Consider the following 15,468-nt stretch of genomic DNA (forward strand, 5'->3'; position numbering starts at 1 on the left):
ATTTATCGGGTGTTATGAGATAATTAGAGGTTACCAAGTGGATTGGTGTGAGAGAGAAAAAAGGTTAGGTATGCAATTAATGAAATGACATGTGTCACTTAGAGGTTAATTCTTACTTTTGACTACTATTCACCCTTTTACCATTTGTTTAAAATAACTCAAAAATTGACCAAAAATCACTCAAATTTTGCTTCTTGTGGCCGGCCATCTTCAAGCAACAAGACAAGAAAAGCTCTCCAATTTCTTTGCTCCAAACTTGCTCAATCTTCAATTTCCACCGTTTAATTTTGTGTTTGCTCCATAAAACCTCTCCACTTAGTGATTGTGAGGTGATTGGTGAAGTTGTTTGGAAGGCTAAGGTGTTGAATTGCTTCCTTTCTTGTCTTATAAGGTGAGTGACTAAGGGACTACTCTTGTCTTTCCAATAATGTTTAATTAGTGACCTATGTGAGTTGAAGTAATGATCTTTGGTGTTATTTCATGATTTTGGTTGAGATTGATGACATTTTCTATTTAATCATGATATTTCTGTTTTAATATGATTGTTATGGTGTGGCTATGTATGATGATTGGAAATGATCTAGAATGAAGCTGGAAGGTGTAAATGGTGGTTAATTGCAGGAAATTTCTGCTTTGGAAAGAAATTTTGAAAGTTAGGGTTTCATTTCCCCTCATTCTGCCTGGCACTTTTCATCATAGTTAGAGGCCTAATTAGCCTTGGGTTAAAACATGAAAGTTGTAGGGAATGATATTTTAGAGTTTTCTACAAAAGTTCAGGCCAATCGGAGTAGCGTAGCTTGTAAAAAGACCGAAATACCCCTGCTGCCCTGTTTTCACCCGAACTTGAAAATTGTTTCTGTAATGGGTTATTTTGGTTGGGAATACTTCAGAATTGGTTGTTGAGGTCTTCTGAAGAAATGTAGCCGGATGTCTTAGCTTTCGAATGGATTTGGAATCACTTGATTTGGACTTAGGTAACCTGACTTACAGTTTATTAACCAGAATGCGGTTTGTTAACCTATTTTTGCGGTTCTGGTTTAGTATATTGAATTTTTGACCTGGTTGCACTAGAAACTGGACTGAGTGGCCTTCTTCAACATTGTAACTCTATCTCTTAGCTTCGAAACGGTGTGTATTGCACCTCCATACGATAATCGTAGTGCCAATGGTGCCAAAACCGTAAAATGATGTCAAAAACTATTTTTTGGATTAGAGCTTAATTCCATTTCCGGATTTCCCTGGTTTACTCTAGTGCTTATACATTCTTATGGAGCCCTATTTTGATAGTATTGGGAATTGGTTTATGACTTGTAATTGAGTCTTATTGTGCTTATTTGAATATGTTAGGACGTGACGGTGGTGCAAGACGCTCTTAGGCGGAAGTGCATGAAATATCATTTACTTGATTGGTGAGTGTACTACTCACTTGTTGTTTACAATGTGGCTTTGGTATATGTGAACTTGATGCCTTGAAGGCTTATTTGCTCCGTTGAAATTGATTAAGTGAGGGTGTACTTGATCGCCCTCACCCATTTGGTATCTCATATGACTGTCTACTGTTTTACTGTAATGATTGAATGATACATGAAATACTGAATTTGGTTCATGAATTTGGTGTCGCTTGGACGAGTATCCAACGACCATTACTGATACTACTGAGCTCAATCCCATTGGTAGTCGATTGGATCGAGCTGGCGAGGGCTTGATCGTGAAAATTGACGAGCCATGGGGACTGTTATATGGAATCTTGTAGTAGTGAGACTCTTGATTCCGGTATACTCGAGTATTACCAAATTTCTACTGTTTGGAGTTCGGGCCCGGTAGGGGTATGTTGGGTGGAAGGAATGGAAGTAAAGTGGAGCCTACGGTTTGTTACTTTGTAAACATTGACGGAGGGTCAATGAAGTTCGATCAAGTATACGAGCGAGGAAAGGGGCTCTTGAGAGCCGTCCGTATCCTTTTACCCATCTTGTGAATGTGTGATCTTGGTTTATTTCTTTCTTGACCGTTTTATGCCTGTATGACTTGGTTGCTTGAGTGATAGTTTACCACTGGGCGTAAGCTCACTCTGTCCCTTTTGTTTTCCTTACAGGAAAATAAATACTTTTGGACTAGATTTGATAGTTGGTTGCCGAATTGAGCTAGATGTACATATCTTTTATATAGCTCATTGATTGAAACCCTAAATGTACTTTTGGGTCCGTTTTCTCTTTTGATTTGGCAAACCGTACATGTATAAACTTTTGAATAACTTTTGTATGCCACTTTGGATTGTATATGCTTAGTTTCAACGTATAAATGTTGGATTGATGTTGGGCGAGAATTCGGACAGATTCGGATTTCAAACGGCGAAACAAAATTTTTGGCGGCTGTATTCTGACGTGGCAGTTACTGTACATGACCGGCTCCAATTTTCATTTTTTTTTATTATTTTTGTGATTTTGAATTGTTTGCGCGCGTTTGTATGTTCCGGAACGTATTAGATCGCTCTAAACTGAACCGTTAGTCCTGGCGAGAGCTGGGCAGGCAGTCCGCTAACCCCTTTGGTTCGCCTTAGGGGAAGGTGGGGCTGTCACACTTACCACTTTATTTTAGTTTTCTCACACTCTTACCCACAAACATTTAAAAATCTTTCAATTAACTCCATAGGATACAACTTAATCTAGTCCAAAATACTTCATTACACTTAATCATTTCACTAATCACCCTCCTATCTTAATCACCCATTCTTAATCATCCCTTATTCCACATAAAAGCAACTCAACAACACATTTTTTTTATGTGCAAAATCAAAGGCTTTAAATCCAACTTAGGGTTTCTAATAGATTATAACACTAAAGGTTTTACTAGTTTAGGGTTTTCTAACTTTTTAAACTTACTTAACCTATATAAAATAAATCTAATCCTACACTTACTTGTACCAAAACACACACTAGAATAACTACCTTTAGCTACAACTTGAACTTGTGATCATTACAAAAACTAGGATTTTAATCATAACCCAAATTTTACCGCACAAATAATTAATATCACATAATATCAAACTTAAAGACTAACCGGGGTCTCACAATGATGGATGAGGTTTATGAGCCGTGGTTGGTGAGTGATTCCACAACTATTTTCAAAGTTACTTTTCGAACTAATTCTTGCATTGGTTACTCGATTGCATATCATTTGTGTTTGTGTGTGTGCCATGATATGATTTGGCTCCAATGAGTTCTTGGGAAGTCCTGTGCTTAGAACCAACGTCTCCACCACTGTTTATTTGGAGCACCGATGGCTCCCTAATACTATTTGACTGTTAATTGATTTGTTTGAGCGTTGGAGTTCTAAGTACGAGGATTTCACTGGCTCACAAGAGCAACAAACTTGTATTTGATCACTGAGTTATGCCATCATCTAAATGCATTATTGTGAAATGTACTTGATGACTAATTTTACTGGACACTCGCTGAGCTTCTAACTCATCCCAAAATATTTTCCCCTCCACAGGGCTCGAGACAAAAGAAGCGCGTGTAATGAGTTATTAGTATGTCTGAAGAGATATCTCATGTACAGTTTGTTTTAGATTCATCTTGTGTAATAGTGGAGCTTGTATGAATGTTTGGAATTGGAATGAAGGTATGTATACGTTCCACACTTGGGAATTAGTCTTCGCTTCGCTTGTGATATGTAATTTCATGGAATATTTGAAATAATATTTGAGATGTGCATTGTAATTTAATTGAGAACTGTAGTGAGTGAGTGAGTCCTGACAAGAACTGGGCAGGCGGTCCGCCGAACCCTTTGGTTCGCCTTAGGGGGAGGTGGGGCTGTCACAATCAACCTCCCGATTTTGAGAATGAAATGTTTCCAAATCATGTGTTTAATCTCGCAAAAGCTTTGTATGGTTTAAAGCAAGCTCAAAGAGCATGGTATGAATGCTTAAGTGGCTTCTTGATTGAAAATGGTTTTAAAAGGGGCATTGTAGACACCATTCTTTTCACCAAACAATATTCCAATGATCTTTTAATTGTGCAAATATATGTTGATGATATTATCCTGGTACTACTAATGAGTGTTTGTGCAAGGATTTTTCCACTATTATACAAAAAGAGTTTGAGATGAGCATGATGGGAGAATTGAATTTCTTCCTTGGGGTTCAAGTGGAACAAACTCGAGAAGGAACATTCATTAATCAAGCTAAATACACCAAGGAGCTGCTCAAAAGATTCGGTATGAAGGAATCATAACAAGTTGGAACACTAATGTGCACATCTACCAAACTTGACAAGGATGAAGGAGGTATAAATATTGATGAAAAGAAGTATAGAGGTATGATTGGCAGTTTACTTTATTTAACCACAAGTAGACCTGCTATCATGTTTGCTGTTTGCTTGTGTGCTCGTTTCCAATCTTGCCCAAAAGAATCTCACTTGATTGCTGTGAAAAGAATTTTTAGATACTTGAAAGGAACATTGAATTATGGTCTTTGGTATTCTAGATGTCATGAATTTCCTTTATGTGGTTTCTAGGATACTGACTTTGGTGGATGTAGAGTAGATAGAAATAGTACAAGTGGAACATGCCACTTTCTTGGTACTTGCTTAGTGTCTTGGTTAAGTAAGAAACAAAATGCTATTTTCTTGTCTACGGCCGAAACGGAATATGTTACCGCTGGTGCATGTTGTACTTAACTAATGTGGATGAAAAGTACCTTGAATGATTTTTGATTAGTATACGATTGTATGCCTGTGTATTGTGATAATACAAGTGCCATAAATTTGACAAAAAAATCCATTCAACATTCTAAGATAAAACATATAGACATAAAGCATCATTTCATTAGAGATTTCGTCCAAAAAGGTGAAATTTGTGTGCAATATGTTTGCTCAAAAAATCAAAGTGCTGACATTCTCACAAAAGCCCTTCCACTGGATGAGTTTGTATTCTTGAGAACAAAATTGGGCGTTGTTGAAAAGTTTTTCTGAAAAATTATCGGGTCACGGTTTATCGCACATCCGATACCTGATGAACGGACGTTCGACAGTGTTCTAAGCCCTTTTTCCAGTAAATTTTGTTTCGGACGGTAGTGTCGGACGCTTTACTTCGTTCGGCTGTCCGACACTCAAAAATGCTTGTTATAAGTCAGTCTTCTCCTTCATTTAGTTCATTTTTCTATCCGTTATATTGGATGCAACCCCTCATCTTCTCCTATTTTCAAATTTCAAAATTCGTCTTTCTTCTGAACAAGTTTCAAAAAATTGATTTGTCTACAGCCTTTATACTCCTTTTGCCCGATCATTACCCCTCATAACTTCCTCTAACTGCCAACTACCCTATAAATCCCAATTCTCACCCGAAACCCTAGTCACTCAAAATTCACTCTCTCTGGACGATTCAAGCCTTCATTGCAGTCCATACCGCACTTTTAGTCAGTCTCATACACATTTGCATCATACTCTACAGCAAAAACACTCTGCATTTCATCATGGTAAGAGTAAGGGGAGGATCTACCAGTGCCAGACGCACTACTAGGCTTATAGATGAAAATGTTGAAGTGGTCGAATCTTCCACCACGAAATCACCCAAAAAGGGAACTGCAACTCGTGGTGGAAAAAGGAAACTGCAACTCGTGGTGGAAAAAGGAAACAGCCGGCCAGAGGCAAACCGACTGCTCAAACTAAGGCACGAAAAACTACTGAGCCGTCTGTTGAGCAAATTGAGGAACATCAAACTGATGAGCAAAGTGCTAAGGAACAGCAAACTGCTGAACCTTCTACCAAGAAGTCACCAAGAACAAGGTCTGATGTCCAGACTGCTGTGCCAACTGCTCAACGCAGTGGAAAGAAGAAGCGTTCTACTAGAGCACAATTGGAGGCTAAACCTGAAAAAGAACCCACTCCATTACCCAAATTCATCGATGATGATGCCAGGGAGAGGTTCGAATGAATTTCTCAGAAGGGCTTCATCACTCAGAGAACCATTGTTCTTTCTGAATTCCGTAAGCTTGACCTTGAACCTGCTCTTGAACTTTTTACTTTTCAGAAATGGACTCATATTCTGACCATTCCCAATACCTATTACCCTGACATGCTTCACCAATTCTTTACTAATCTTAGAAAGGGTAGCTCACACACTAATCTTGTTTCTCGAGTCAATTTAGTCGATATTGCTTTCAATCCTGAGATTGTCAATGCCATTTTGAAAACCAAAATTGAAAATAATTTCCAAGGAAAAATTGCAAACTTTTTCTTATGATGTGCGACGGATCTAGACGAACACCAAGTTGGGATGATTTGCGGAACTTTGACCCTTCTAGAATCACAAGCCACGAACTAAGGAGATTCCTTAACCCAAGACTAGCAATTTTAATGAACCAAAAGTATAGTTAGAAGAACGCCACAATCAAGGAGACTACTTGATTGATAAGTTCAATGAACAACTTGAGATTAATTCTCAAGTATTCAAAGGAAATTCTCTTGAGGCAAGAGAGAGTGAATAAACTCACGAATATTTTATAAAATCTGAATTGTTCTTCAATGAATGAAAACCTAGGCTATATATAGCCTTACAGGACTCAAACCCTAGAATGTCCAATGGACGACCTTATCCTTCATTAAGGGTGAAAATATCTAACAACTAGTTAACTAAAATTAAGACTCTAATTCGGCCAAAGTGAAGGAAAAAGTGACCGAAATTATTAATGCTAACAAACAACTAATAATGGTAATTAAAGCCCTAATTAGCAAGCTAGTACTCCATGAACTAGTCTTCATTTGGCTCTTCCATTTGAAGGAAAGTGTAGAGAGTAGTTTCTCCATTATGTAATCCTTCAATGGTCCTCAAGTCATCACCAACTCGTTCTTGAATCGTGCAAACAAGAGCTTGAAGTGAATCTTGAATTCTCCTAGCACGCGCTCTTGTAATTGGACCACTGGGTATTTGCATGACCTGAGCACTAGAAGTTTGAGCAGCCATGAGCCCCTCCTCATTAGTCCCCTCCTCTTGAAGGCAATTTGTCCTCAAATCAAACTCATCATCTGCATGAAAAGGACTCAAGTCAGATACATTAAAAGTAGCATGTACCCCATACTCACCTGGAAGTTCAAGTTTGTAGGCATTGTCATTTATACGCTCCAGGACTTGGAATGGACCATCTCCCCGTGGAAGTAGCTTACTACGCCTTTTGACTGGGAACCTCTCTTTACGCATGTGTATCCATACCCAATCGCCAGGCTCAAAGATCATCTTGCGGCGCCCCTTGTTGGCACTTTGGATGTATTGAAGTGTACGCTTCTCGATGTTGGCTCGCACCTTAGTGTGTAACTCACGTACATGTGCAGCCTTGTTCTTACCATCCAAGTTAACTCTCTCATGAACAGGTAAAGGAGTTAAATCCAAAGGTGTGAGAGGGTTAAAGCCATACACAATTTCAAACGGCGAATAATGTGTAGCAGAATGAACAGTGCGATTGTATGCAAATTCCACATGTGGTAAGCAATCTTCCCAAGATTTTATGTTCTTCTTAATAATTGCGCGCAATAGGGTAGATAAAGTCCTATTAACAACCTCGGTTTGACCATCAGTTTGTGGGTGTCTAGAAGTAGAAAATAGCAATTTAGTACCTAGTTTACACCACAAAGTTTTCCAAAAATAGCTAAGGAATTTGGCGTCCCTATCAGAAACAATAGTGCGTGGCATGCCATGTAATCGCACTATCTCACGAAAGAATAAATCTGCAACATGCTTAGCATCATCTGTTTTAAGACAAGGAATAAAATGGGCCATTTTGGAGAAACGGTCAACTACCACATAGATTGAATCATGTCCCTTTCTAGTCCTAGGTAGTCCAAGCACAAAATCCATTGATAGATCAACCCATGGTTCATGTGGAATTGGCAAAGGTGTATAGAGACCATAAGGGTGTACCTTTGATTTTGCTTGGTGACAAGTCACGCACCTTTCAATGTGGCGTTCCACGTCACTCCTCATGCGTGGCCAGAAGAAATGTTCTTGGAGAATCATTAAGGTCTTGGCAATGCCGAAGTGTCCCATTAGCCCTCCTCCATGAGATTCTCTGACTAAGAGTGTGCGCATGGAGCTCTTGGGAATGCAAAGCTTGTCCTTGTAGTATAAGAACCCCTGAGAGATGAAATAATGCTCACGAGAGTGTCGTGGCAAGGAGGAAAAAATCTCACCAAAATCTGAGTCAGTTGCATAAAGTTCTTTAAGGAATTCAAAACTAAGCAACTTAGCATCTAATGTAGTGATAAGGGTGTGTCTTCGCGAGAGTGCATCAGCCACTACATTCGTCTTACCTGTCTTGTATTTGATCACAAAGGTAAAACTGTCAATGAAGGTAATCCATCGTGCATGTCGCTTACTCAACTTGTCTTGGGACTTGATATGCTTGAGCGACTCATGATCTGTGTGCAAGACAAACTCACGAGGACGAAGGTAATGTTGCCATGTTTGTAGAGCTCGCACTAAGGCCATTAGTTCCTTATCATAGGTTGAGTAGTTTAGAGCAGCTCCATTCAACTTCTCGCTAAAGTAGGCAACTGGGCGGCCCTCTTGAAGTAAGACATCACCAATACCTATACCAGAAGCATCACACTCAACTTCAAAAGCTTTGTCAAAATTAGGTAAACTAAGAACAGGTGCATGTGTGAGCTTGTGCTTAAGTAATTGGAAAGACTTAGCTTGTTCCTCTCCCCAATGAAATTGCACATCTTTCTTGACAATTGACGTAAGTGGTGCAGCAATTGTGCTAAAATCCTTGACAAAACGCCTATAGAAGCTTGCCAAGCCATGGAAACTTCTCACCTCACTTACAGTGGTAGGGGTTGGCCATTCACTAATAGCCTTCACCTTGTCTTGATCAACATGAATTCCCTGCTCACTTACAACATAGCCTAGGAAAACCAATTGATTTGTGCCAAAGGTACACTTCTTAAGGTTAGCGTAGAGGCTCGCCTTGCGAAGTGCATCTAGGACCATTTGTAAATGCACAACATGCTCATCTAGACTCTTACTATAGATCAAAATGTCATCAAAGTAAACGACCACAAATTTACCAATGAAAGAACGTAAAATATGATTCATGAGTCTCATAAAAGTACTTGGTGCATTGGTTAGCCCAAAAGGCATGACCAACCACTCAAAAAGTCCATGTTTTGTCTTAAATGCAGTTTTCCATTCATCTCCTTCTTTCATGCGAATTTGATGGTAACCACTTTTCAAATCAATCTTAGTAAAAATGATTGCACCATGTAATTCATCAAGCATGTCATCCAGACGAGGTATGGGATGGCGGTACTTTACCGTGATGGCATTAATTGCCCTACAATCAGTGCACATTCTCCACCCTCCATCTTTCTTTGGAACAAGTAGAACTGGTACAACACAAGGGCTTAGACTCTCTTTAATCCAACCCTTACTAAGCAACTCCTCCACTTGTCGTTGTTGCTCCTTGGTTTCCTCAGGATTGGTCCTATATAGTGCCTTGTTTGGAAGGGAAGATCCAGGAATGAAATCAATTTGATGTTCAATTCCCCTTAATGGAGGCAATCCATTAGGTATATCCTCAGGAAAGACGTCTTGATACTCCTGTAAGAGGTTAGTAATAATACTAGGCAAGGAAGCATCAAGAGCATTAGTGAGTAAGGATTCCTTGCAAAATAAAATAAATAAAACCTGATTAGAATGCAAGGCCTGTCTCACATCTTTCACTTTGGCAAGCATGCTGGGTTTTCTCTCCTGTGTGGGCTCTAAGGCCGAATGAGAGTGATCCAACTTGCTTGAAGAAGGGTCGGCCGTCACTAATTTCTTAGCTTTGGCGTTGTCCTTCTTGGTGGTAGTATGCAAGTCATACTCTTTTTGGAGACTAACTTGATCCTCATGCACTTGTTGAGGTGTAAGAGGTGCAAGTGTAATCTTTTTACAATTATGTATGAAAGAGTATTTGTTCAAGAAACCATCAAAAGTGACTCTTTTGTCAAATTGCCAAGGACGCCCTAAGAGTATATGTGCAGCTTGCATTGGTACTACATGACACATGACATCATCTTCATACCTACCAATGCGAAAAGTAACCAAAACTTGTTTATGAACACGTACCTCGCCAGTGTTGTTTAACCACTGAAGCTTGTAGGGACGGGGGTGCTCACTAGTTGGCAAGTTTAGTTTTTCCACCATCAATGCACTAGCAACATTAGTGCAACTTCCGGGGTCAATCACCAAGCTGCATACCTTGTTGGTCACATGGCACCTAGTGTAAAAGATGTTGTCACGTTGAAGCTCATCCTTACTAGCTTGAGTAGCTAGTGCCCTTCTTGCTACCAATCCAACTTTGTCTAGAGTTGGAACTTCCTCTATCTCATCTTCCTCTTCAACCAAGGGAGGCATGTCTTTGTAATCCTCTTCTTCATCATCAGTGACAATGTCGCCATTTGGTAGGACAAGCATGGTCCTTGGGTTTGGACATTGGCTTGCAATATGCCCAACTCCTTGACACCTCCAACATTTGGTGTCACGATTCCTAGGTTTTGAAGTTTCAAATGTTGGCTTTGAAACAACCTTGGAGTCGGTTTTGGAAAAAGGTGGCCGTGAGCTGGACCCTTGATCTTGCTTCGGCTTTGGAGGGTTCCAAGCGTTCGGACCTCTCTCTTCCCTTCTGGGCTGGAATGGTCGAGTAAATGTTTGTGGATGAGGGTTATAATTTCTGGTTGTACCCCTCCTCTTGAGCCTTTGCTCAATCTTGATAGCTTTCTCCACCATATCTTCAATCTCCACATAGTATTGAAGCTCCAGTTGATCGGCTATTTCAACCCTCAGACCATTGAGAAATCTTGCCATTGTAGCCTCTCTATCTTCTTGAATATCAGCTCTTAACATGGAGATTTCCATGTCCTTGTAGTAGTCCTCAACTGAGCGTTGACCTTGTGTCAAGGTTTGAAGTTTTTGGTACAAGTCTCTATGGTAGTGACTTGGTACAAATCGCTTCTTCATAAGCCTCTTGAGCTCAGTCCAAGTGGTTATAGGTAGTTCTCCACACCTTCTCCTGCTTGTGACCACTTGTTCCCACCAAACTATGGCATAGTGGGTGAATTCTACTACAGCAAGTCTCAATTTTTGTGCATCGGTGTAGTCATTACAATCGAATACTAGCTCCACTCGACTCTCCCATTCAAGGTATGTATCCGGATCAGATTTGCCTTGGAAAGGCGGAATCTTCATCTTAATCCCCTTGATTGCATCACCGATGGCTCTTGTGTTTCGCTTTGGTCTTCTTTGCTCGTATGCCTCATGTTCCGAATCGGCATTGGAGTCACTAGATTCCCCCAGGGTGGATTTTCCCCTAGATTTCCTAGAAGAAGCCCTAGATGAACTTAGTTGATCAATTTGCTCATGGATTGTTTCCAACCTTTGGTCAAATCTCCTCTGCATCTCCTTCCACATATTATCCATTTTAAGTGATAACTGAGCAATGGTAAGTTCATTTTCCTGAGACATGGTGAAACCTGCAAAACTTGACAAATTGTTAGTAGAAAATGCCTCACTTGCTCCCGTAAGTGTTTCACTCCTCTCGTGTTTTCACTCAAGTGTTTATGGCACTCTAATTCTCTCACCAATTCACTTCTCAAACCACTTGTTTGTTTCCTTTGAAGAAATCAGAAATTTTCTCAAGGAAGTTCAATCAAACTTTAATCAAAATAGCTCCCAATTGTATCAAAGGAACAAGGAAACAAAAAGTAGAAATGGAAAGCTCAAGTAATGAATAAGGAATGGAAGAGGAAAGAATTGATGTACAAAGAAAAAAAAGAAAGTCCAAGTACGATGATGGAGTTCCCAAGTGCTTTACTTAATTGCCCAATTGATTTTTTTGGAAACAAGTTAGGTGTTGGACTTATTTGGAAATTTCCTTAAAGTCGGCTAACCAAACAGAATTATTACCAAAATTTTTCCAGATTCCCTCTCCAAAAAAAAACCTTCCTAAAGTCGGCTATAACAAATCAGAATTGTTCCCAAAAAAAAAAATTCCAGATTTCCTTCTCTTTTGAAACCTCCCAAAGTCGGCTGCAAAACAGAATTTGGTAGCTAAAAAAATTTCCAGATTTCTGCTCCTTTTAAACCTTCCAAAGTCGGCTGCAAAACAGAATTTGGTAGCTTCCTAACCGCTGAAAATTTCCAGATTTGTTACCTTATCAAATCAGAATAGCTTCCACGAAAAAAATTCCAGATTTCTTGTCTTCTTGAAGCCTTCAAAAAGTCGACTATCCCTCACTAAAATTTCCTCTCTCCAGTCGTCCTTAGCTTGCCAACAATTCGGCCTTTCTCCTTCAAGACGCAACGCACAATTCTGTTCTCTCTTCCTTAGACAAGGCCACGACAGTTTTGTTTCTTGTTTCAAGGAAATGGCTTCTCAAGACAACGAGAGTATTGTCACGCAAGAGTCCCCCAAGCGGCTTGCTCAAGAAATTCCCAAGAGATTTACTCCTAAACCAAGGAAGCCCCGTATGGATGCAAGAACGTACAAGAAACTTTGTATACGAAGGCAAGTGCAAGTTTTTAAGGCCCAAGATAATCAAGAACCTCAAGCAAGGGTTGTTCAAGTGATCAAGACGCAAGGTGTTCGAGACTTTCAAGAAGAGGTTGGACAGAATTTTTGAGTTTCTTTTCTTTTTTTTCTTTTTTTTTCCTGGTGTAGTTTCTGGTTTGGTTTGGAACAAGGAGTAACAAGACAGCTTGGTCAATAAAATTTCGGCTTCTTTCTTTGTTGCTTGCTACCCGAATGCCTTTTCTCTTTTCTTCATCTTTTTTTTTTTGACTCTAAAACACACAATTACTCGGCTGTTTTTGGGTAAAATTCCAGAATGTTAATGTCAAACCAATGTTCTCTTTCAATCCTCCAATAATGATCAAAACATGTATCAAAGTTTCAAGACTTCAAGATTAGTTTCAAGAAACTCAAGAAACCCTAGATTATTGTAGTCCCTCTTCAAGATTCCAACCCCAAACAAGTTTAACCACAAAAATCAGTTTAGGAAACTAATGAAAACAACTTGGTGGAATAAACTAAAGTTTGGACAGATTTGGCAAGAAACTTGCACCCAAGGAAACCCTAGTTGCAAGTGAAAACCCTAGCCGTCGCAGAAATTTTTTGTTTTTGTTTGATATTTAAACAGAATATGCAACGAACAAAACACGGCTACACTTGAAGGCAGGCTTCAAGACAGAATCACACAACAAGTAATGCACGAAGTGGACACGAAGCAAAAGAAATCAAAGAGTGACTCAACAAGACAACAAAGGCGGACAGAATTTTTTTTTTTTGTAATAACAATCGGACTTGACACAAAGGAAGACACGACCAGAATTGCAAAATAAAATTGACTAGAAAGCTTACGAACAAACTCAACGGGATATACTTGATGTCGTCGACTAGCTCTGGATACCAACTGATGTGAGACGGATCTAGACGAACACCAAGTTGGGATGATTGGCGGAACTTTGACCCTTCTAGAATCACGAGCCACGAACTAAGGAGATTCCTTAACCCACGACTAGCAAATTTAGTGAACCAAAAGTATAGATAGAAGAACGCCACAATCAAGGAGACTACTTGATTGATAAGTTCGATGAACAGCTTGAGATTGATTCTCAAGTATTCAAAGGAAATTCTCTTGAGGCAAGAGAGAGTGAATAAACTCACGAATATTTTATAAAATCTGAATTGTCCTTCAATGAATGAAAACCTAGGCTATATATAGCCTTACAGGACTCAAACCCTAGAATGTCCAATGGACGACCTTGCCCTTCATTAAGGGTGAAAATATCTAACAACTAGTTAACTAAAATTAAGACTCTAATTCGGCCAAAGTGAAGGAAAAAGTGACCGAAATTATTAATGCTAACAAACAACTAATAATGGTAATTAAAGCCCTAATTAGCAAGCTAGTACTCCATGAACTAGTCTTCATTTGGCTCTTCCATTTGAAGGAAAGTGTAGAGAGTAGTTTCTCCATTATGTAATCCTTCAATGGTCCTCAAGTCATCACCAACTCGTTCTTGAATCGTGCAAACAAGAGCTTGAAGTGAATCTTGAATTCTCCTAGCACGCGCTCTTGTAATTGGACCACTGGGTATTTGCATGACCTGAGCACTAGAAGTTTGAGCAGCCATGAGCCCCTCCTCATTATCTTATATGAAAAATTTCCTTCTGCCTATCATCATTTTCATGTTGCAAAACTGATGGCTTATTTTCACACACACTTTAACACTCCTGCTGAGGCTAGATTGGAGAATCTAAGTTCCCAAAATCTGATCATCTTTTTAATAATTTCAAATTTGTTGGTTTCTACTGATGGTCATAGGACAGATGCCAACAAAATGGAACGTTACTTGTTTTACTGCTTTGTTGAAAAAGTTCGCATTGATTTTGGTTTTGTAATGTGCAAATTTCTAATCAAAATCAGTACTGATGGCTAGGGATGTAATCGAGCCAAGTCGAGCTCGAGTATCGCTATACTCGAGCTCGACTCGACTCATACACACAGAAGCTCGAGCTCGACTCGAGCTCGATCGAGTCCAAAAAATCGATACTCGAAGCTCGACTCGAAGAATTTCCTTTAGGCTCGAGACTCTACTCGATAAGGCTCGACATTTAATCGAGCCTTATCAAGCTTTTTGACTCGATTTGACCAAAAAACCAGATCAAAGGTGACGTTTTGGGAAGATTCAAAGGCAAGCAAGTAGCTATCAGCTGGAGTAAATGAGGCATAAAATCCATGATTCATCAATACAAATACAACCAAAAGTATCCACATTCTACCTCCCACAGTTAGTATCTTTAACACCCCTAAAAATCAGATTCACCACAAAGAAGAATAGAGAAGAAAAAAGGGAAATTCCCACTTGCTGGATTGCTTGACATGAAACTTTCAAATTCAGCAATTACCCACCAACGGTAGGTGCCCACAAGAGCAGCAAAAAATGGATGATTCTAATTCCTCGGATCATAGTTCCTAAGTGTGCTGCAAAAGTACCCAAACTAACCAAAATTCCCCACAAAATTCCAAAACTCAGCAAAACATGAGCTGAGCCACCAAATTGAGAGACAAACAATTATCTCAAACAGCCACAATATCCCAACCACAAGCTCAATTCAGAAACCAATGCCAAGATCTATCCAGAAATTCCTCTTCCCCACAAATATCACTAATTACTAACTAAAGAAAGCTGCTTTAAACAAGAACATGTCAGAAAAATATGTTCCTGGTTCAGAAATGGACCATAGTCCAGCATAATTACAAGTGTTTGAATAGGATATAGAAGAATGAAGTTGAAAACTCTTGTCACTAACCTGACCCAGCAAAGATGACCTCAATACCACCATTAAAATGCAATCCTAGAGGCTGGAGCCTTTTACAGCAAATTGCAACAGCTTTTTCCAGGCTGTTGATTAGGCTATCATTTTAAACAGAG

The sequence above is a fragment of the Coffea eugenioides genome, chromosome 1, assembly GCF_003713205.1.
Source record: "Coffea eugenioides isolate CCC68of chromosome 1, Ceug_1.0, whole genome shotgun sequence".
In the NCBI taxonomy this organism is placed as follows: domain Eukaryota; kingdom Viridiplantae; phylum Streptophyta; class Magnoliopsida; order Gentianales; family Rubiaceae; genus Coffea; species Coffea eugenioides.